Raw genomic sequence first — 24,662 nt, forward strand, 5'->3', positions numbered from 1 at the left:
TATGTGGTTGACTCTTAACTGCCCTTTTGGCAATTAGGAATGGGCAATAAACGCTGCCCACATCTGTGAATAAATAATTTGATGTAAAGTTTTTTGTTGCCTTATTTAAGGAGGGATGTAAATCTGTTGGAGACAGTTTGTTGGAGATTTATGAGATCTATACCTGGAATGAATGGGCTGTGAGCTTGATTTCACTGGAGCGTGGAAAAGTGAGGGGTGACTTGATTCAAGTGTATATGATCCTGAATGGTTTTGGTAGTTGGACATGGAAAGGATAGTTCCTCTTCAGTCCACAACTAGGGGGCACTGTTTTCAAATTAGGGCTCACCCTTTCATAATAGAGTGGGTTGTACTCTTCAATTTATTTGGCAGGATTGATAGCAATAGCTCAGAAATTAGCCACTCCACAGTCATTTCATAACATTATGGCCATTAGGCCATTGACAGTTCCCTGTCAGTGTCATTGCATTCAGAACATGGTACCACTGTCCGACATCTTGCAAAGCACAGTGTTACTGGCATAATATTAGACGGAACCAAGCTTCTTGCAAATATCCGTACTCTGTATCAAAACAATTAATGGACAGATGGGAGTAATTCCAAATGTTGTCATCTCATCAAGGGGCTTTCAGGGCACATTACACTGTCAACTGATCTCTTGCTGAGATCATTGCCTTCTGATCAATCCTGCTGTTCAACATATAAGTACACAAAAACTGGACATATCCTCAGGTGCTGTTAAAATTGAGCAGAGACAGTCGTCCTTTGAAATGTTATTTTGCCACAACTCATTAAAACATGTTTTATAACCTCTGAGTAAAGCTCCTGCAGCAAACTCCGAACCATTCAGACCAATTGTGCTGTCTTCAAAATCCATCCTCCAATTATTTTGTCTCCAACAACCTATTTTGTCATCTATAAATTACAAATAAGGGAGTACAGCAAATGACTTATTTTCCTCTCCATGGAAAGGAATTTGAGAGTTGGTATGAACCATGGTGGTGATGATATGCAACAGAGCAACTGAGTAAAACGTGAAAGTTTCTTAAGCCTAGAGTCAAGGCTTTGATTACAGAATTACTTGAAGTACAGGCCAGTCAAGACTAAGTGAAAAACTTTTGTTGAAGGTTGGCAGTACATCACAGTTTATAACTATGGTACTAAAACACCAGACAAAAGCTGAAACTAGAAGAGATGAAGAGGATTTCCAATAAAATGTCGCTTGATGGTATCAATTCATGGGCAGATTCTTCCAAATTAAACTAAGCTGGGTAAAAGCTAGACTTTTAAGCAAAGAAGCCGCATGTAACACAAATTTCAAAATGGAGAATGATAAGTTTTTGCGAGACCTTCTGATATGTTTTTTGCTGCCTGCCTTTTTACTTGCTTACAACCTGCATCGTGCCCAATCTTTTCTGGTTTTGATGAAAAGTCACTGACTTGATTTGAATTGACTTATTATTGTCATATGTACTTAGATACAGGGACAAGTTTTGTTTTGTGTGCAGTACAGGGAGATTATACCATACAAAGTGCATTAGGGTAATAGAACAGAGTGAGGAAGACAGTGCTATGGTTACAGAGAAGGTGCACAAAGAGAGAGATCAACATTTGAAATTTGAGAAGTCTAATAACAGCAGGGAGGAAGCTGTTCCTGAATCTGTTGGTACGTGTGTTTATAATTTATTGTTGGCTGCCTTCCCGAGATAGTGGGAAGTACAGATGGACACAATGGATGGAAGGTTAACTCACGAGATGGACTGGTCTGTTTTCACAACTCTCTACAGTTTCTTATGGTCCTGGGCAGAGCATTTACCATACCAAACCGTGATGCATCCAGAGAGAATGCTTTCTATGCTGCATCAGTAAAATTGTAAAGTGTCTTTACAACATGCTGGACTTTATGGACTTGAGATACTAACTCTATTTATCTTTCCATTAGTGCTATCAGATTTGCTCAACATTTCCAGAACTTTTTGTTTGCTTTGATGGGCAACAATATAAAAATCACAGAATCATAGCTTAGTTGCAGAGGAGGACAATCTGCCCATTGAATTGCTGCTGGCTCTCTGCCAGTTCAACCGAACCCAATCTTTTTTGCTTTCCCTGTAATTTTCTTTGCTATTTTTTACCTTCATGTGGCTATTCTCCTAAGTCAGAAAAACAAGGCGAGTAGATGGAGTCAGGCTGAATAGCCATGAGCTAATTGAATTACAGAACAGGTATGAGGGGGTAAATGCATCTTCCTGTTCCTACAGTCTACCAGGTAACCTGGTTGCAAATGTCTAAAATGCTTTCCAGATGCCAGTTTGGGTCTAGTTGGGTTAATTTATAGCTGAGCACATTATGACACAAGAGGTCATGCAGATTAGGAAATCGGAATTGAAACTGTATGATGCATTTTGGAAGTGGATTTCCTGCCAAACATTTCCCCTTACAACTAAAAGGGAGGTGGACACCTAAATACACTGTAGCGTCTCCTACACAAATAATTGTGGACTGATGAAGGCAGAGCGATGGACATGATCTGTATGAACTTCAGTAAGGTGTTCAACCTTATGGACAAGGACGTATACACTTAACAGTAAGGTCCTAGGGAGTGCTGCTGAAGAAAGAGACCTTGGAGACCAGGTTCATAATTCCTTGAAGGTAGAGTCGCAGGCAGACAAGCTAGTGAAGAAGGTGTTTGGTATGCTTGCCTTTACTGATCAGAGCATTGAGTACAGGAGTTAGGAGGTCATGTTGCATCTGTCCAAGACATTGGTTAGGCCACTATTGGAATATTGTGTGCGATTCTGGTCTCCCTCCTATAGGAAAGATGTTGTGAAACTTGAAAGGGTTCAGAAAAGATTTTCAAGGATGTTGCCAAGTTTGGAGAGTTTGAGCTATAGGGAGAAGCTGAATAGGCTGGGGCTGTTTTCCCTGCAGAATTCAAGGGGAGGGGCGACCTTATGGAGGTTATAAAATCATGAGGGACATGGATAGGGTCAATAGACAAGGTGATTTCCCCAGGATGGGGGAGTCCAAAACTAGAGGGCATAGGCTTAGGCTGAAAGGGGAAAAATTTAAAAGGGACTTAAGGGACAATTTTTTCACACAGAGGATGGTGCTTGTATGGAAATGAGCTGCCAGAGGAAGTGGTAGCGGCTGGTACAATTACAGCATTTAACAGCTGTCATGATTTGGAGATGCCGGTGTTGGACTAAGATGTACAAATTTTAAAATCACACAACACTAGGTTATAGTCCAACAGGTTTATTCGGAAGCACTAGCTTTCGGAGCGTTGCTCCATCACCACCTGATAAAGGAGCGTTGCTCCGAAAGCTAGTGCTCCTAATTAAACCTGTTGGACTATAACCTGGTGTGGTGTGATTTTGAGCATTTAACAGGCAAGTGGGTACAACAATAGCAAGGGTTTAGAAGGATATGGCCAAATGCCTGCAAATGGGACTAGATTAATTTAGGATATTTGGTCGGCATGTATGAATGGGACAGAAAGGTCTGTTTTTGTGCTGTACATCTCTATGACTCTATAACTGGGGCCAAGTCATTTCTGGATTTTGGAAATTTCCGGATTACAGAACAATGTTGAACAATGCCTAGCACAAGTGCGTGGACTGGGAGACACTCTTAACCTGAAACATAAAATAGTGATAAAACACTGCAAAACATATTGTTTTGATTATCTAACTACCACACCTTCAATCTTTTTGCTCCCAAAGTGCTCCACTACAGATTATGCCACGAGTGAGTTGAGATTGCTCTACTTTTCCAAACAACTGGTGTTCTGAACAATAGATGTCCAGATAGGAGACGTTATGGTTGACTATGTATTGGTACTTAGCATGAAAAGATAAGAAGATCTTCAGAAAATGATGATTAGATGAGGTAAAGAGCTTGTAGGTCACAAGAAGAAGAAAAGGTTCAGTGGTTAGCACGACTGCCTCACAGCACCAGGGATCCAAGTTCAATTCCACCTCAAGTGACTGTCTGTGTGGAGTTTGCACATTCTCCCCATGTCTGCATGGGTTTCTTCCGGGTGCTCCAGATTCCTCCCACAGTCCAAAGATGTGCAAGTTAAGTGGGTTGGTCAAGCTCAATTGCCCATAGTGTTCAGGCTAAATAGGTGAGCCGCAGGAAATGCAGGATCACAGGGACAGGTTGGGATGCCTACATAGTCTCGATGGGCCAAATGGCCTGCTTCCACAACGTAGATATTCTATGAATCTATATGAAAAGAGATGAGACAAATTCTGCAATTTTCAGGTCATTGGAAGGAATTACAACAGGAAATATGGTTTAAAAGCAGAGAAGCCTGTATCCACACTGTAGGGAATCTAATCTAATCTAATCTAAGATGCAGGGAGGAGAAAGATTATCTAGGATGGTACATACGGTCCAAAATAACAAGAACAAAAGAATAAAGAAACAGAGGAGAGAAAATTTGACCAACAAAATACTGAGAAGGATGTTTACAATCTGATACACAGCTGATTGTGAAAAGGAGCTGAAATTAATCAGCAGACAGTAATCAAAGAAATGCCGATGTCTCAACAGTTTAACTTGACCTGTCAAAAGGAGTGAGTGGCTCAATGGTGTTGTATTTTGGCATGTTACACAGCTCACAGACAGATATATGAGACTAAGCTATCTACTCTAAATGCATGAAAACAACCTTTTAGATGTTCACCAGGGTCTCAACATTCCAGCATATGTCTTTATATTCGAGCACCCTTGCTAATTTGTGTCCTTTAGTCAATGATCATCCCATGAATTAGTTGTTATCCTCATGATCTCTACAATTTGGAATTTGGAAGTGGATCATTCGGAGTATCGGTGGGTGTGCCTAACGTTTTCTCCCAAGATCAATTTACCAATCTTTGATATGTAACTAATCAAACAATCTGGTTTGCTCACAGGCCTCCACGGTCACCAGTGATAAAATGGATAATCATCACAGTTTGTGCCAGAATAATCCTCTGTTATCAATATGCTTACCTTAAAATTCCCCTTTTCAGTGAAATGCCTAACATTTAAAAATCATAAACAGACACAAAATTACTGAGATGTACTGTCATGACAAAAAGAACATTAACCCACCAGGAACACACTGTCACTGCTTTCTTATGATTTGGAGATGCCAGTGTTGGACTGGGGTGTACAAAGTTAAAAATCACGCAACACCAGGTTATAGTCCAACAGGTTTAACTGGAAGCACAATTAAACCCATTGAAACCTGTGCTTTCAATTAAATCTGTTGGACTATAACCTGGTGTTGTGGGATTTTTAACTTTGCTTTCTTATGGTTATTTTTCATTTAATACAGTTTTTGCATAATTCTGATGGGTGAAGGTATTTACATTGAATTCTGAGTTCTGAGTTACAATGAGTTCACAAAATAATTAAATGTGTGAAAGGCCTTCTGGCTTTACTTATCCATATGGAAACAAGTGGCGTGGGTGGCACGGTGGCACAGTGGTTAGCACTGCTGCCTCACAGCGCCTGAGACCCGGGTTCAATTCCTGCCTCAGGCGACCGACTGTGTGGAGTTTGCATGTTCTCCCCGTGTCTGGTTTCCTCTGGGTGCTCCGGTTTCCTCCCACAGTCCAAAGATGTGCAGGCCAGGTGAATTGGCCATGCTAAATTGCCCCTAGTGTTAGGTAAGGGGTAAATGTAGGGGCATGGGTGGGTTGCGCCTCGGTGGGTCAGTGTGGACTTGTTGGGCTGAAGGACCCGTTTCCACACTGTAATCTAATCTAATCAAAAAAAGTATATATTCTATCTATCTGTGTCATCTAATTGTATCCTAATTGATGTAAAGATTTTCATTTCCACTGTTCTATCCAAGGGGATAGAAATTGGTATGTTCTTCAGTTGTTCTTGAACTGAAGACCTACCACCGATGTGCTGTTTGGAAATCATCTCGGTTTTCATTGTAACTAAAACTGCACAGTGGGGTAGAACAGAATGAGCATTTTAGAGGGAATATCAGAGAAAAATTAGAGTGTGAAAACGATCATAATCTTCATCATGATTTCTAATAATTACATGGAATACATGAGACAGAAATAGGCTATTCATTCCAATCAACTCATGCCAGCGTTTAAGCGCCACATGCCAGCATTTAAGCGTTGAAGACATCTTAATTCAACTCTAACAACACAACCTTCCCATCCTTTCTCCCTTGCGTTTATCTTGCTTCTGCTTAAATGTTTCACTATTTTATTTCAACTGTTTCTTGTAGTAGCAAGTTCCATATTTTAATAATTTTTTGAATAATTAAGTTTTGCCTGAATCGCCTAAAAATTCAAACACAACAAGTTTTATTTATAACTTGTTGAATTACTAGATTTGCTCGTGATCAACTCATAATTATGCACCTAATTTTGGATTCCCCTACAATAAGGATATTTTGTGTTATCCAAATCCTTTGAGAATACCCTACCCTTTGAGAATGTAATTCTGCGATTTACGTATTAAAGAACCTAAGCCACCATATCCCATTCTAAAAGATGAAAGACTTAATCTAAATTTGTTTAAGAGCTATAACCTGGTGTTGTGTGATTTTTAACTGAAGTTGTTTAACATATCATTACAACTCCATGACACTATAACCCTTTTGCTATAAATTCTGTGTTGTGGTCATGTTCCACAACCACCTGATGAAGAGGCAGCATCTTGAAAGCTAGTGCTTCCAAATAAATCTTTTGGACTATAACTTGGTGTTGTGCGATTTTTAACTTTGTGCACCCCAGTCCAACACCGGGATCTCCAAACCAAATCCTTTCATAAGCTTAACAATCTCCATCAGGTTACCCTTTAGCTTCTCTGGCCTAGAGAAGTGGACAGAACAAATCATTTCTCAATCAAGGTCCTGCACTGTTTTGTTACTTGAATAATCTCACATTTTTCTCGACTAGTTTGCTTGATTTTCGATTTTTCACAAAATACGTTCAGGTCGTTTCTTAGTTAGTGTAACATTCACAAGCTGACACATTCTTGTATTCTCTTGGCAAACAATGCCAACTGTGCCCTGGGAACAAAGGTTGCTTTTTTTTAAATATATAAATAAGAACAAATTCTGATTTTTGTGGCTGCATGTCAAATTGTAAACACCCCTTTTCTCACAACACACAATTATCCCTTAGCTCAACTTGAACACAATAGTCCACAGGCATAAATTACTATAATTGTGTTATATGTCTCCCTCCAATCCAATTAATCTGTAAGCAAGTGCTCTTCCCTTCATTACAAACATAGTTAAGACTTTTGTGAACTTTTGATGCCTTTGAACTGTGTCCAATCTTGTCACCTTGTTACTGGTGCAGTAGAGAATATATAATTGCAACATAATTTGCATTCTTTAGCAAGAATTCTAACCTGTCCTTAACCTGGTTGCACTCGGGTCTGTTAAAATATACCATGCCTTATAATCTCTCATTTATGATATCTTGTACTAGTTGCCACAATATAGATGAGGTTAATGGTAAGTGTCTTTTCCCTAGGATTGTGGATTTCAAGACCGGGGGTACATTTTTAAGATGAGAGGAGAGAGATTTAAAAAAAGACATGGGGGGGGGGCAAGCTTTTTACACAGAGGGTGCTTCGCGTGTGAGATGTGGTGGATATGAGCACAGTTACAACATTTAAAAGATAAGTCCATGAATAGGACAGGCTTGGAGAGAAATGGGCTAGGAGCAGGCAGGTGGGACGAGTTTTGTTTGGGATTATGTTCAACACGGACTGGTTGAACCGAGGGGTCTGTTTCTGTGCTGTATGGCTCTGTGGCTCCATGAGTGATACTAGTAACGGCAAGGTGATTGGCATCCCTACTGGGCATTCACTGTAGGTATTGAACACTTTCACATCAAACATAGCAGAGTTAGATACAAAGTAAACGTCTCTTGCGTTCTGCTCCGGCACTGTGCCTCAGCCCCAGCAAAAGACAAGCGTCACTGACTGCAGCATCTATCCCATGGTCTCTCTGAGTGACATTACCAATTTCATGCAGAGTGAGGACTGGTTTTATGCAGTAGGCCTCGGCAATGTAGAGGTTAGAGATAGAGACTGTTCAAATTTAATTCACACTGGGCCTCGACAACCTGAAGACAGGGAGGGCTTTAATCTCATCACTCAGCGGTGAGATGTGAAACTAATTCCCAGAGATAAATGGCAAGGCTCAGACTTAGCAGTTTTTATGAAAAAAAAATTACATCTCAATCATTCGCCTTCTTCTGTTGGGGCAGAAATTATGACGGGCTCTGTTTTGGGGACACATGCTTAGAATGCTCCTTAGAGATTTCTTCTTGTATTGTTTTAAACTGTTTTTTTTCTCCTTTGCTGAGTAAGCACAAATAAGAATTTGGCACAAAAACAGCAGAGCTATAATTGCTGTTCTCATATCTTCTACAAACAGCTAAGAAAATGAATGTAATCAGACATATTACAGGAATGAGGATCTTTATTGCTTTGAGTCACCAACTAAACAGAGTTGAATTCCCTGTGATACGCAATGGAACCTGCACATTCTCTTTTCATGAACCATGGCCCCACTGACAGAAGTCACCCAACTGTCTGATAACCATAGCAAGAAGTAAGTTAGCAAATGTTATTCAATATTATAACCACCAGGAACATCAAGGCCTGTGTCAGCACTCCTGCTGACCCAAGGGCTGTAAGAAGTTGTTATGCTTACCTGACAGTGTTCAGTCTACATATCAAAAGTCTGGCCAATGGAGAGACATGGAGGAACAATAAAATTCAGACTTTAGCATTCCCATCGTAGAGCTTACCGCGCATAAGTGTTGAAGAGGGAAATTTACTCTATCTACTTTCATTATTAGGTAGGTGCTTTGTTTCTTTATTTTCCCAAACTGCTTATTTAGAAAACAATACATAGCTAGGACTCTGAGGAGTAGTAATCCGCATTATATTTCACGAATGGATACAACAAGCAGTGTACTGTTGCAATCTGAGCTATATTGAGAATATTGGTGAAACTGAAGTTGGAATTCACTCCCACTTTTGTTGAATGTATTTTGAAATTCAAAATTCACTACCAAGGGTATAACTTTATGAAGCTATAAATCAAGTTACTAAAGAACAGCATAATCTTTTCTTATAAAATCCATCTTGCGGCCTAATAGTTTGTACTCTCTGAATCCAAAAATTGCTGCAAGTATACAGGAGGTTATCATTATTTGAAATCAGGTCTTATTGCTCTGTGTCCTGCCCAACGTCACTGCTTTCCACAGTCTCCAAGCTGTGGAAATCTTTGCCTGTTTCTGATTTCCATTCCCCTCCAACAACTACATGGTTTTACCAACCAAAAACCCTTCATTAGGTTAACCACAAGTCCTCTAATTACACATTGCCCACCTCTACGTGTATTAAGTCTTGTGGCATTCTTCATCATGGGTTAGGGACCACACAGCTCAGCTTTCCCCAGGAGTGTCAGAGGGTGAGGGGGTGGGGGGGGGGGGGAGGGGGACAGAGAGGTTTATAAAATCAAGAGGGGCGTAGATAGGGTGAATAGGCAAGGTCTTTTTCCCCAGGCTCGAGGAATCCAAAACTACAGAGCATAGGTTTAAAATGGGAAGGAAGAGATTTAAGAGGAATCTAAGGGCCAACTTTTCCACACAGAGGGTAGTGGTGTATATGGAATGAACAGCAAGAGAAAGTGCTGGAGGCTGGTACAATTATAACATTTAAAAGGCATCTGGATAGGTACATGAATAAAAAGGGTTTAGAGGGATATGGCCAAATGCTGGCAAATGAGACTCGATCAGTTTAGAATATTTGGTCGGCATGGATGAGTTGGATCGAAGGGTCTGTGTCCGTGCTGTACAACTCTACGACTCTATAACTAAGGAAGGAAGAGAAATGGTCAATCATGCACTTTTTACCGAAGATTTGTTTGAACTGATATGTAACGTGGTGCCAACCCGATTGAAAAGGAACCCTTTGGTTTTCTAAACACAAAAATTGTGGGGCTAGGCAGCAACCAATCACAGTATCCTAATGGTATGGAAAATGTCATTTATGTGGAAATAAAATATAAAGCAGTCAGTTTATTCCAGTCACTGCACCTCCCCCAATATAAATGACGGATGATAGAGTCTTTAATTTGCACTTCTAGATGCAGAATAGAAGCTTCCCTGCTGATACGGATAATTGCGAGCTACAACCATTGACAAGGTTTATAATGTGGTTTCCATATCTCTGTCATCTAACTGTAGAACTGCCTTCATTTCTACAATCTGCTTTTGAAATTTCATTGAAGCCTGATACACTTTAATCTATTTTGTCATCAATTTCTGAATGCTTCATAGTTTAAATTTAGGTCGTCTTGTTGATTGAAGTCCAGATCTTAATTTTAGCCTTGAAAAGGATTTGCTTCCTCACACTGCTGATTGCATCATCTTTTGAACCTTGTGGTTCTCTAGATAGTGTCATTGTTCCGTCATGGTTTAATGTAGTGACCATTGCTCATGACTGACGGTTAACAGTGGGAGCGAAATTGGTCAATGATAGAACCACAAAGCAGGCTTGTAGACAATCAGCAGCTTGTTGTGCCAGACTGCAATTTCAAATAAAAGGTCAGACTTGCACTTCGATAGCGCTTTCATGGCCTCTCAACGTCCCAAAGCATCTAATGGCCAATTAAGTAATTTTTTTTTAAGTGTAGTCACTGTTACAATGTGACAGCCAATGTGAGCAATGTACAGATGGTGGCTGAAGGACAAAGATTAGCCAATACAATGTGGACAGTCCCCCTGCTTTTTGGACATGGTCACGGATCAGACAATATCTTGGTTTAAAGTTCCCATCAGAGGGACAGCACCTCTGGAATGTTAATCGACATACTCGCTCGAGTGAGACTTGAAGTTACACCGTTCTGACCAACTCATTATAAATCCTTTTTATTAAGTGATGAAAATATATCTCACTGCCCCTTAATTTTCAGTATTTGACCACAGAAGCAGAACAATGAGTCAGATTCTGGATTAGAGTGGTGCTAAAAAAGCACAGCAGTTCAGGTAGCATCCGAGGAACAGGAAAATCGACGTTTCGGGCAAAAGCCCTTCATCAGGAATACAGGTATTCCTGATGAAGGGCTTTTGCCCGAAACGTGCCATACAATGAGCCATCGTGCCAGTCCTGGGGTGGGGGAAGAACTGAGTGCATCTATATAACAATAGGCAGTGTAAATAGGCAATGAGTCATTGGATTATTTCTTGACTAAAAACAAAATCATAGATTATTTTATTCAGTGAATTCTCAAACCTCAGAAAGCAGACGCTAAAAAAAACTCTTCCCTTGACCTTGATTATTAAAATGAGCAATATCTTAAAAACCTATCAGAAAAACTAATGGATTCTTAGGAACAATTACAAAGCAAAATTCCAATCAAGGATTGAGATGACATTGTCAACAGCAGAGTGAAGCCTGAGTACTTTATGACCATCAGAAAATTCTCACAAGACATTGCAGTTGAATTTATATCATTCTCTGGTAAGTCATTATTTCCCATTTGTGCAGTTTCATTGCATCTTTAGATTTTTTTGGTCAGTTTCTGCTGAATAGACCCTTTGATGTTATTCACACATTAAGAACAATTAACCTAGATGCCATGTAGTGACATTTATCAAGTAGCATCAATACCTTATTAGTTGAAGTTCTACGTGAAGTTCCCTTTCTGTGTATGCAACCTTTAAACTCTTGCCCCTGCCTTCAACTCTTTGCAGCAGATATAATTCCAATATAGAAGATTGGAAAAGGTAGTTTCAATGGCAATTCAGTACAGATGCTATGCTGTCCATAATTGATGGACTTACTAATAGGACCTAATGAGAGGTGACCTTACAGAGGTTTATAAAATAATGAGATGTATAGATAAAGTAAATGGCAGGTGTCTATTCCCTAGGATGGTAGATTTCAAGACTAGAGAGCATATTTTTACACAGAGAATGGTTCATGTGTCGAATGACCCTCCAGGGAATGCAGTGGATTTGGATACAGTTGCAATGTTTAAAAGACATTTGGATAAGTACACAAATAAAAAAAAAATTTGGAGGGATATTTAGATTAGATTACTTACAGTGTGGAAACAGGCTCTTCGGCCCAACAATTCCACACCTACCCTTCGAACAGCAACCCACCCAGACCCATTCCCCTACATTTACCCCTTCACCTAACACTACGGGAAATTTAGCATGGCCGATTCACCTGACCTGCACATTTATGGACCATGGGAGGAAACCGGAGCACCCGGAGGGAACCCACGCAGACACGGGGAGAATGTGCAAACTCCACACAGTCAGTCGCCTGAGGTGGGAATTGAACCCGGGTCTCTGGCGCTGTGATGCAGCAGTACTAACCACTGTGCCGCCCATATGGACCAAACACAGGCACGTGGGACTAGTTTAGTATGGGATTATGGTCAGCATAGACTGGTTGGACTGAAGGCTCTGTTTCTATATGTGTGACACTATGGATCAGGAAGGATGAGGAGGATGGGCTACCTCTAATTGCAAAGTAAATCGTTGGCTATATCTCATCGGGGGCCTCAGCTTTAACTTTGCCAGTCTTAGGTCCCTGGTACCAGATAGGTGGGCTGCATTCATTCCGGGAATGCGCGGGTGCTTGGAGTCAGGCAAGTAGAAACTTCACTCGTTTGGAATTTGATTGGAAACAGCGGAGCATGACGATGGATTTCCAGCTGTGATACGGACCAGGATGACTAAAAGCAAAGCTCTTGGTTTGCCTCTCTAATAGGTTTTAATATCATATCACTGCATCCCCAAAGCAATGAACTGAAAGGAGTTAAATCACAGGAGGAAAGTGGTCTTGTGTATTCCTGTTTAATTTGTCCCTGCTGAATTGATCAGCTGTCCTCTAGACGATTGTAATTACAAGTAATTTGTAAAAGTAATAAGACCTGCTTTTTATTACAGGCAATAAAATCAATTCTTCATTCAATTATCTTCTGGGTTATGATATGATAGTTACCCCTTGGGCAACTGTAGCAGGGAATATGCCAAGCTAAACACTGATGTTATGTCTACATGTGGCAACATTATAGTATTTGGGGCTGCTACTTTTTAGTTTGTTGTTATTTTACATTCCCAATGACAAAGCAAACAGAATAATAGATAGGCGAAAACATGACAGTGCATTGACATACGATGCACTAGATTGCATTGTCACAGCATAGTAACCATGGCTACACACACGAGCCTTTGACATTGTGGACAAAGAGAGCATCTTTCTCCAGCCACTCCCACCCCTTTCATCCCGTTCTTCTGAATTAGAATGGGAAAATGTTTAACTATTACAAAATGTACAGTACAAAATGCTACCAATTGTCTAATTTTTGTGGCTCGTTTTCTTGAGCTGGAGCAGAGTCTTGTTTGCCATGCCATTCTGTACTTCAAACACTGCCGTTATCACTCTCTACATGAAGCAACATTTGACTGAAAACAACAAATTCTGGAGCTCACAGCGGGTCTGATGAAGAGACATCTAGACTCGAAACGTTAGCTGGCTCTCTCTCTCCATGGATGATGCCCGACCCGCAGCGATCTCCAGCATTTGTTGATTTCCGTTCAGATTCCAGCATCTGCAGGAATTCACTCCTACATTTGATTTAAGAAGTTATTTGCCCTTCTCTTTGATGGGGTTACCACCTACCTCACACAAATTAGTTCATATTACTAATTCCACACACCACGGTTTTAAAACACTTTGTTAAGCCTGTTAGAGAAAGAGCCAGAAAATGGAAGTTCCTTTCTTTTCTGAAGTCTAGTGCTTTTTAAACTGACTTTTAATTCAGTTTGGCATATGGGGACAAACACATTGTCATGACAGCGCTTCAACTCTGTGTGTTTTTATATTGAGTGATGGAAGCACTCCAGTTTTGCAACTTTATTATGTGCCAGTGATCCTGACTGTAAGTTCTGCACCATTGTTGATACATATTCACAAACTATAAGTTTTGAAAGGACTCACATGAACACGCACTAAATCTTTAAAACGTGATTATAGCGGTAACCCTAGAAGGTAGTTTTCTCCGTTATTATTGGTGTTGTGATTCAGGTCTGCAGACTTGTTGAGTCTCGCTTCTCTGCAGCAGAAATGGCCTCAACAAACTTAGGGAAGGACAATGGGCGTGTGGCAGATGATAACAGCAGCACTTTGCTCCATAGTGTTGAAAGACAAACCAAATATTTGCAGGTGGGTGGGGGGGGGGGGGGGGAGCGGTTTGGTCACCAGTCACAATGAAGGGAATGAGGGCATGCAAACCTTTTGGGTGAATGCCATTTGTCACGAAGGGCAAAGAACTTGAAATTCCCTTTTCCCACAGTTCATCCTGGATGCGGAGTAGTACTCAAAACAGGATGCCCAATGAGATGAGACATTCTGACCTTGGAGTAGTCTGTAATGGATCCCAAAGGTGGGAAGGTAGTGAGTTTTCAAGTTGCATATGGCACGTGGTTACTGAACACTAGCCAATGTTCTCTCTTGGTTACCTTTGCATTGACTGGTGTGGTCGGTCAAAGCACAAGGAGCAAGATCCCAAGAGATTGCATTTGTGTGGTCTTGACAGTGCTCTTCTGTCTTGGTGCATGGGAGATCTCCCTGATGTCCTGTCAATATTTATCCCTCAATCAACACCTGAGAGCAGGCAAGAGTAGATATGGATTCCTTTAGACAGGATGAGAGAAACACCTAGAATGGGGGATTTCTGTTTATTCTACAGGAAATATTGTAAGTTTGATTGCAGGGGTATAAAATTTGCTGGTTTTCTGTATGTTTCAGCCAAATATGGTACAGAGATCGGACAGATGTGGGGCATAGCCAGGATATAATATCAGACAGATTTCTGTATAGCCAGTCTCAGGCTGAGTTGCAAAGTTAATCTGCAAAGAGATTATCTGGTCATTAAGGGTGGCACAGTGACTCAGTGGTTAGCATTGCTGCTTCACAGCACCAGGGATCCATGTTCAATTCCAGTCTTGAGCGGCTGTCGGTGTGGAGTTTGCACATTCTTCCCTCATCCGCGTAGGTTTCCTCTGAGTGCTCTATTTTCCTCTCATGTCCAAATATTTGCAGGTTAGGTGGATTGACTGTGCTAAATTACCCATAGTGTCTAGGGATGTGCCAGCTAGGTGGGTTAGCTATGGGAAATGCATGGGTTATTGGGGTGGGGCGTGAGTGGGTGTAGACTTAGTGGGCCAAATGACCTGCTTCCACACTAGGAATTCTATGATTTTATTCACATTTTGTACAGAAACTGGTTGCTGTGTTTTCCTGCATTGCCAAGGTTACAACTTTTCAAAAATATTTTACTGACTGTAAGACATCTGCAGGCAGTAAAATACATTATAAAAATGCAAGTTTTTTTAGCTGCAGGACATTGGTGACCCATAATGAGTGAATTGGACTTTATTTTCAATATGCTCTCTTGAATATTAACCAGAACAGAATTAAAATCTTTAAAAAGGGACCAAGCTTAATTTGGAATACCTGAACAGGTAAGAGCAACCAGCTCTAATAGTCTGTCAATGATCACAAGCAACAAAACAACAGTTAGGTGGTGGTTTGGCACTAATATATGTGTTGTTTGGCTTAACGTAAAGCGGTCGAGAGTGTGGTGCTGCAAAAGTACAGCAGGTCAGGCAGCATCCGAAGGACAGGAGAATCGACGTTTTGGGCATAAGCCGTTCATCAGGAAACCTGGAAAATAACTGAGTTACCAAATGAATTGATCCTGACAGGGTTCCATCAATATTTAAATCCTGCCATCACAATGAGATAATGAGAAGCCAACTTCAGCAAGATGATGAAGTCTGGCATACTGTGTTGATATTGTCACGAAGGTTAGCACCTGGTGTAAAATTATAAATTCAGGATTGGAATTGATCTTTCAGGTGAAGGCGGATAATGTTGTGAAACTATCAACATTTAGATACCCTCTAAGAATGGAGGAGGTCCACTTCTGTGGTTAATCCTCCTTGCACAGACCACTGGAAGACTCAGGCATGCAGGTTAACTTGGTGCCTTAGCCTTTGTCTGGCTAAACAGAAATCTCTCTGATATTCTCTCCCAGCTGTGTCTCACATCTTTCTGATCTTTGTACCATACTTGTCTGACACTTACAGAAAACTTTATACCCCTACAATCAAACTTACAATCATTCCTGTTCAATAAACAGAAATCTTCTATTCTAGGTCTTTCTCTTGTCCTGTCTACAGGCATCTGTATCTAATCTAGTCTGCTCTCAAGGCTGATACAGGTCTGAGGTTGTACCAGGTTCCTCTCCTGTCACTTTTGGGTGTACACTTAGGGTGTACAAGATTCATACCTGCTAAATTGTGCATGACAGTAGCAGTCATTGCCTTCCTGTTGGAACCACATTTTATAAAAGCTTATTCAATTTCCACTGTATCCACTTCCTACTTCATGCTGGCAAAATTAGATGTTATGGTTACTTGGGAGGACTGGCATGTGGCATTGCTTTCTGCCATAAAGGAGTGTTTGAGCATTGCAGGTGATCTCCCACCTTACCTGGGGAAGCACCTCAGCCACCTTCCTCCGAATGAAATGAAATCATGACATGACCCGACAGCATACCTTTGGAACATAGACTACGATTAGACTGATTTGCATTATGTACAAACGGAGAGAGCAAGGTCCTTGCTCTGGAGAGAATGCAAATGCATTCCCTCGTGAAATTGTTAATTTTAAATGACTTTTACACGCATTAACTGAAGACTTCAAAGAAACGTAATTGCGGAGTAACACCTCTTCAGCACACTCAGCTTCATCGCCAGCAAGGCAAGGATGTTTTCTTCTTGCCTTTACCTTAAACACTTCGATATAAAAAGAGCCTTTCATCCAAATAAAGCACCTATTAGTCTTTAATGCCACCCCTGAGCAATTGTGCTGAAGTGCACAAAGTCAGGCTGGAGATTAGAGTAATTTGTTGCAAGAGTTTCAGACTTTTTTCATCGCAGTATTCCTAGCGCATGTAACTGGGGAGAATTAGCTCCTTTACTGTGGGTTAGAAAGGAAGTGAATAAGTTCCTTAAAGCACAAACCTTTTAAAAGATTTGTCGAGAGCCAAGGGGCCACGCGCTCCCTTTTCTTTGATCCATCTCTAATTTGCTCCATGATTGCTCAGATACAAAGCTCTATTCATGTTGATGCAAGCCAGTAGGCATGTACTCCTGAGGCTTGCCAGTAAAGTTCCAACCTGGTTCCTTCCTCCTCCTTTCATAGCAGTTCAACATGTTACCCATGTTTAGTCAAATACTGCACCGCAGGCAGAAATACCCCGCAATGGGATAGAATATATTACAGCTAACACTTCTTTCTAGCCACTGCCTTCAGTTCTACAGCAATGACACCAAGACAGTGGCAGGGCAGCAGGGCTACATGCAGGCTCTTGCCTGGGCCTCATCTGCTCCCATCCGTTTTCTTTCCTTTTGTTTCCTTTTCACTCCTGCTCTTTTTTCTTTCCTATGGTGGCATGGAGCGGGCCATGCAGGGAGTGGTGGCAGCTTCCTGGCACTCGGAGGTGGCAGTGTTGGCACCAAGGATATCCTCCTGGCATTTAGGGCCGTCTGTGGTGGCAAAGCCCTCCAGCAGTCGGAAGTAGAGGGCTCTTCAAGATGGCGGCACCAGCAGGGTGATATCTCAGAGGCGGGACTCTTGGCTTGATGGTGGCCTGGCCTGGCAGCGGAGCCGAGGACTCCTGGTTGTGGTGGGGTGGGTTTGGGTTCAGCATGGGCAGTGGGAAATGGCGAGGTGGGCCCAGCAGTGAAGAAATGGCGCCTTCTAGAGTGGCGACTCTGACAATTGTGGGTCCAACACAGATAGATGGCAGCCAGACAGTGGAGGAGGATCCTCAGCTCAGATGTTGTTGGTGAGCCAACTCAGAACTCATGCTGGAGTCAGCAGAATGAAGATAGACTCTCTTTCAGTCATAATTCAACAAGGTGGTAATGGCTACAATATTCTTTGCAATGCTCTGATACTCTGTCTTTTGCCTTCACTACCAAGTACCACAGCCTCATTATAGCACAATGTACGATACTGCACCTACTTCTCCAATGCCACCCTTCCCATAGCCAAAAGTGGAAATGTCAGTGTTGACATAGCCTGGTCTGAATGGGTGAAGAATTTACACAGCTACATTAAACATATCTGGTTAGAGACAAGAAAAAATTGCAGATGCTGGAATCCAAAGTAGACAGGCGGGAGGCTGGGAGAACAAGGAAGTCAGGCAGCCTCAGGAGGTGTAACATTTCAGTTCTGAAGGAGGGTTACACCTGAAATGTTGAATTCTGCACCTCCTGACACTGCTTGGCTTGCTGTGTTCTTCCAGCCTCCTGTCTGTCTACATTACAACGTACCCGCACACCTCATATTTATAAGTTAATGGACCGTTGTTAAACATTCTGACACCCCTTCAAATGTGTCTGACCACAGCGCATGTATCATGAGCCCTTAAAGGGACCAACCTCTCAACCAATTATGGCATTATTTCACAAAATTTGTGTCTGCACTCCTTAATTATTACCAAAAGGTAACGCTAAAAAACTGAAAAGAAAAATAACCTCATGGATTTTGTTTTGTTTAAGATGTAGAATTTGCTTGACATTCTACACCATCTAAATAAAATTAAATCAGCAGAAATTGAAAATAAACCCTCACTCTTTTCTCTTTTGAGAATTATATAGGGAAAGGAGAAAGTGAGGACTGCAGATGCTGGAGATCAGTGTCAGGATGCTGTGCTGGAAAAGCACAGCAGGTCAGGCAGCATCCGAGGAGCAGGAGAATCGATGTTTCAGGCATAAGTCCTTCACTAGGATGAATAGCTTATACCAGAAGCATTGATTCTCCTGCTGTGCCTTTCCAGTACCACACACTTGACTCTGCTCTCCAGCATCGCAGTGCTCACTTTCCCTCCAGACTGGGATTAATCTTTGGAATGGTGACATGTTTTTTCCTCATTCCATTCCTTCTTGGATTATCTTTAAAGCCTTCTCGTGATCTCTGCACAGCACTTCCAGATATGACTGAAACAGCCAATGGAAGCAAAGTCAGTCTTGTGGGTTCTGGCTTGGACAATCTAGAACTGTTCCAGTTACTGTCACAGTTTTATGTGCTGGATTTTGTATTCTTTGAACTATCAATCCCATTCTCAATCCACTATTTACCTGCTGCATTTATCAAAGAATCCATTGACGGACAGAGAGACTTTGTATTCATGTAGTTCCTTTCACAGCTATAGGATGTCACAAAACTCTTGACAGTCAGTGAAGTACTTTTGAAATCTTGTCCTTATTATGTGGTGGGAAACGCACAAGCCAATGTACATACTGCAAGCCCCTGCAAACGGCAGTGTTATAACGACCAATTATTCTGTGATGTTGGTTGAGGGATCCACACTTGCAAGGACATTGTGGTGAACCTTCCTTGAATAGTACCATGGAATCTTTTCATCTCATCTTAGGGGACAGACGGAACCTAAGTCTCATCTGAAACATGCATCAATAATAGTGCAGCATTCCATCAGTACTGCTTCTGTTGGGGACCAACCCCTCATATCCACTGTTCTAAGTGTATCAGGGGCAGAAATGGTAAACTTCTGCTGCATTTCAGTTCAGTTAATATTGTTCCTGTGCATTCAACTTCTGTGCTCACAGTTCAAATCAGCAACCTGCTTAAGTTTACACTATGTCCATCAGTTTAAAGTTCTGGATGACTCATCCAGGAGGCAGCATCAGACAGTGATTACAAGATGATTCTTTTGCAATCCCAAAATCCATTCCACACAGACTTATGAATAAACTGGAGACATTCAACCTTTCTCTTCTGAGAGATAACTGATCTAATCTAAGCACAATTGGGCTCCTGGGAATTTGCTGAAACGATAATTCACTCAGTGACAAGCCTTCCAGGTTTTAGTACATCTGCAATGTGTCCAGGTGAATCTATACTTTTCTGGTACTCAAGTCATGGCAAAATGAACCCAAGTGCTTCTTAGGGGGCACTTTCCGTCCTGTACCAGTTTAATGAACTTACAATCAGTTTCAAGGAGGATGGTTAAAGCCAGGAAAAAGAAGTCAGGTAAGTAATGGCTTTGTTCAGACATAAAATGAATTAAATTGGGCGAGGAATTTTTTAGATCAATCAGAAAATAATAAGAGTAAAACTAATTAAAAATGGAATGAGCATATAAAACAAAAATGGAGGCTGCGTTTGAGTGTTTAATTGTCACTTAAAGTTGGCTCTGTTCCAATGCCATTACTCACATGTTATTGAGTTTCCACAGAGTGCTTAAAGAAAGTTCTGCATTTATTATGTAGCACCTTTTGCCAATTGCAAGAATTCTTAAAGCACTTTTCAACAACATATGCATTCCAAATATGTTAGAGTTTGTCAAGCAATTGAATACGCTTATTTTGTAATTTTGCAAAAAAATACATCCAACCATTTGTGAATATCTCTTAACATGCAAAACTTACTTGGTTTTTAAAATCTAATCTGCCATTTACCTATTATTTTTGTAAGTAGTTTCCTGTTCTCACTTGTATTTAAACATCAAAGTAACAATGGAGTACCTTCTAGTCTTCTAGCCAATCATTTTCCAGCACCTTAAACCATGAAAATCCTTACCTCCCTCAATTTTCCCTTCCTCCTACAAGTTATAAACCCCAAGCTTGGTGTCACCTATGAAAGAAAAGAGAAAGATTTGCATTGATATGATACTTCATCACGTATCTCATGAGCATCTGACAATGTTTTACTTATGCATTATTTCATAGCGCAGTGGCAGCAATTATCTCGGCAAAAGGAGCACCAATTTGTGCCCAGCAAGCATCAATGAGTCAAGATTAGAGTGGTGCTTGAAAAGTACATCGGGTCAGGCAACATCCGAGGAGCAGGAAAATCGATTTTTCGGGTAAAAGCCCTTCATCAGGACTAATCTAATCTTGACTCTAATCTCCAGCATCTGCAGTACCCACTTCTGCTGAAGTAGCAATGAGTGACTTGTTGAATCAGAGGGGCAGAGACTGACTAGACCAGTGAGGGAATGTTCCTCTCTCCATCACATTGTGCCATGTGAATATTGATTACCACTGATAACACTAGAAAAAGCAAGTTATGAACTTCGGTTAAGAGTCATAGAGATGTACAGCACCAAAACAGATCCTTTGGTCCAACTCGTCTATGCCGACCAGATGTCACAACCCAATCTTGTCCCACCGGCCAGCACTCAGCCCATATCCCTCCAAACCCTTCTTATTTATACACCCATCCAGATGCCTTTTAAATGTTGCAATTGTACCAGCCTCCACCACTTCCTCTGGCAGCTTCTTTAATACCACATTAAAAGAATGGACAAATGAGACAAAGCAACACTCCCCGAGAGTTGCACGAAAGAGTTAAAAATCACACAACACCGGGTCAGGTTTGTGTTCAACAGGTTTAATTGGAAGCACACTAGCTTTCAGAGTGATGCTCCTTCATCAGGTGGTTGTGGCACCTGATGAAGGAGCAATACTCTGAAAGCTAGTGTGCTTCCAATTAAAGCTATTGGACTATAACCTGGTGTTGTGTGATTTTTAACTTTGTACACCCCAGTCCAACAGTAGCATCTCCAAATCATTACTAAAGAGTTAAGCTTAAATTGTGAGCCCAACACCTAGCTTGAATGCTTATCTTTCTGAATTAGAGGCTGGAAGACAAACAATTGAACTAAGCTGAAACCAAACTGATCAGCACAGTATAATTTATCTAACAGAAACAAAAACACAAGTTGCTGGAAAAGCTCAGCAGGTCTGGCAGCATCTGTGAAAAGAAATCAAAATTAACATTTCAGGTCTGGTGACCCTTTCTCAGAACTGATGGTAGTGAGCAGAATGTTGGTTTACATGCAGAAGATAGGGTAGAGGAAAAGAGAAGTAACAGGTGAGGATAGAGCCCAAAGGGAGAGAAGAACAGTTGGTCAGACAAAGGGGTTGATAATGATCTGGCTGGGAGGGTGAATAGCTATTGATGGAGACTGTTAGTGGCTAACAATAGGTAGTGCACAATGGCAGATTAATGACAGAATGACAATAAGGCCTGGTGTGTGTTGTAGGGAGCTAATACACGGGGGATTTCAGGCCCTAAAGTTATTGAACTTGATATTGAATCTGGAGGATCCCCAAGTGGAAAATGAGGAGCTGTTCTTCCAGCTTGCACTGAGCTTCACTGGAGCACTGCAGCAAGCCTGAGACAGAGACGTTGGACAGGGAACAGGGCAATATATATAAGTGGCAGGCAACTGGAAGCTCAGGGTCTTTTTTGCAGAGAGAATGTAAATATTCTGCATAGCAATCCCCCAGACACGTTTCCCCAGTGTAGAGGGAGGCCACAGTGTGAGCAGTGAATATAGTAGACCAGATTATGAGATCTGCAAGTAAAGCGCTGCTTCACCTGAAATGTGTGTTTGGCCTTTAGATACTTGGGGGGGGGGGGGGGGGGTGAGAGGTAAATGGACAAGTGTTACACCTTTAGCAGTTGCAGGGGATGGTGCCATGGGGCTGCTGGGGGTGTTGGGAGTGATGGAAGAGCAGATCAGGGTGTCCTGGAGGGAATGGTCCCTGAAGAAGGTGGACAAGGGAGAGGAGGGGAATATGTGTCTGGTGGTGGCATCTCACTGGAGGTGGCAGAAATGGCAGCTGATGATCGCCTGGATGTGGATGCTGGTGGGATTGTAGATAAGGACAGGGGGAATCCTATTGCTGGAGAGGGAAGCGAGGGGGGTGAACGCAGGGATGCAGAAGTTAGGTCGGACTTGGTTGAGGGTCCTGTCGACAATGGTGCTGGGAAATCCTCAGTTGAGGAAGAAGGTGGACATGTTGGAGGCTCCCTTCTCGAAGTTAGCCTCATTGGAACATTTGCGACGGAGACGGAGGAACTGAGAGAATCTTTACAGGAAGCAGGGTGTGAGAATGTACAGTCCAGGTTAAGGGGGCATCGCTGGGTGTGCAGTGGATATTAGTGGCCAGTCTATTCCCAGAAATGGAAACAGAGACGTCGAGGAAGGGAAGGGAGATAGACCAGGTGAAAGTGAGGCAGGGGTGGAAATTGGAGGCAAAATTGATGAACTTTACCAATTCTGGACAAGAGAGGAAAATAGCATCGATAATATCATCGACATATCAGAGAAAAAGTTGTGAGTAGGGGTCAGAATGAGGCTGGAACAGGGAAATGTTCCACATAACCCACAAAGAGACAGACATAACTGGGGCCAGTGTGCATATCCTTTGACCTGAAGAATATGAGAGGAGTTAGAAGAGAAGTTGTTGAGTGTGAGGATGAAGGTGGTGGTGGATGTGCCCTCACCTTATCTACCATGTTTATTCATTTAGAATGAAATGGGAAATTACTTTAAGTGCAGGGTTGTGAATCTTTGTAACTCTCTACTCCAAGGGTCTGTGGATGCTTAGTTGTTGAGTATATTCCAGGAAGAAGTGGAGAGCCCTGAGACCATCTTGGTTGGGGATGGGCATGTAAAGGGATTGAACATCCATGGTAATGACATAGGGAGTACCATTCCTGGACTGTAGAAGCATATTGGTTACCTATTAAATAGGGATTAGTTGACAGTTATTTTTGTTTGTTATCATAACATTCTTAGAAACATACAGTGTTATCATCTGATTATCCTGTGCTGATCAGTGAGAAATTCATTTCTCTTAATGGAAGTTACCAGTCTCTTAGCAGGATCTAACAATAGATATCCACTGATTTTTATTAGGTCAGAGTATCAAAGGATATGGAATAAAGGCAGGTCAATGGAGTTAGGATCAATAATAGAGCTTATTCAAAAGGATGAATGGCCTACTGTGTTCCTGTTTCTAGTTTCAGTCAATAAACTGCAAAGCCAGCATCATATCAACAGCTGGGAATTTTGATACACAAGGCATCTCTTCCCTTGTGAAGGTCAATTAAAAATACATACAAGTAATTCCATAATAGTGAGTACAGAATCCTTCTGCTTTTTTTCAAATGGCTCCTCAGAATCCTGTGCCTATGCAAATGCACAATTCTGAAACTAGCCTACTAAAAAATATCACTGCTGTTGCAAGCACTTTACAGAGTAGGGGAAAAGGTTGTGGAATGGTAAAGCAGGTATGAAACGCAGGAAAATTGAGAATGGCTCAATTGAGACTGTTATCAAAGCAGGCTGTAGAAATCAGGGAGAATGTGACACGTCATTCCATAAAATCCCTACAATGTAGAAACAAGCCCACAATGACCCTTAAAAAGCATCCCACTCAGGCTCACCCCCCTACCTTATAACCCTGTATTCCCCATGGATAATTCACCACCCTGTACATCCCTGGATACTATGAGCAATTTAGCATGGCCAATCCACCCTAACCAGCACAACATTGGACTGTGGGAGGAAACCCACACGTAGACAGAGAGAATGTACAAAGTCCACACAGAAATCACCCAAGGATAGAAGTGAACCCAGGTCCCTGGCGCAGTGAGGCAGCAGTGCTAACCACTGGGTCACCGTGTCCACCCCAAGTTATTGCAAGTTTTCACAAGAAATGTAGTAAAAATGTCCCAAGGCCCTACCCAGGAGCATT

At 41.6% G+C, this 24,662-nt stretch overlaps 1 protein-coding gene across 7 annotated transcripts in view; it reads right to left on the reverse strand.

Moving 5' to 3' along the window:
* celf2 (cugbp, Elav-like family member 2) overlaps positions 1 to 24,662 on the reverse strand; it is a 985,143-nt gene that overhangs the window by 825,857 nt on the left and 134,624 nt on the right. For 4 of the 7 annotated variants that reach the window (XM_072562980.1, XM_072562973.1, XM_072562972.1 and 1 more), the window contains one exon: positions 20,689 to 20,742. The exons of 2 other annotated variants lie outside the window; for them this stretch is intronic. The gene's annotated coding sequence lies outside the window, so the exon portion shown is untranslated. Of the gene's footprint in view, positions 1 to 20,633; positions 20,653 to 20,688; positions 20,743 to 24,662 lie in introns of those variants that run through there. One more of the 7 variants, XM_072562975.1, reaches the window with a different exon arrangement.

This window comes from Chiloscyllium punctatum, chromosome 44, assembly GCF_047496795.1.
Source record: "Chiloscyllium punctatum isolate Juve2018m chromosome 44, sChiPun1.3, whole genome shotgun sequence".
Classification (NCBI taxonomy): Eukaryota; Metazoa; Chordata; class Chondrichthyes; order Orectolobiformes; family Hemiscylliidae; genus Chiloscyllium; species Chiloscyllium punctatum.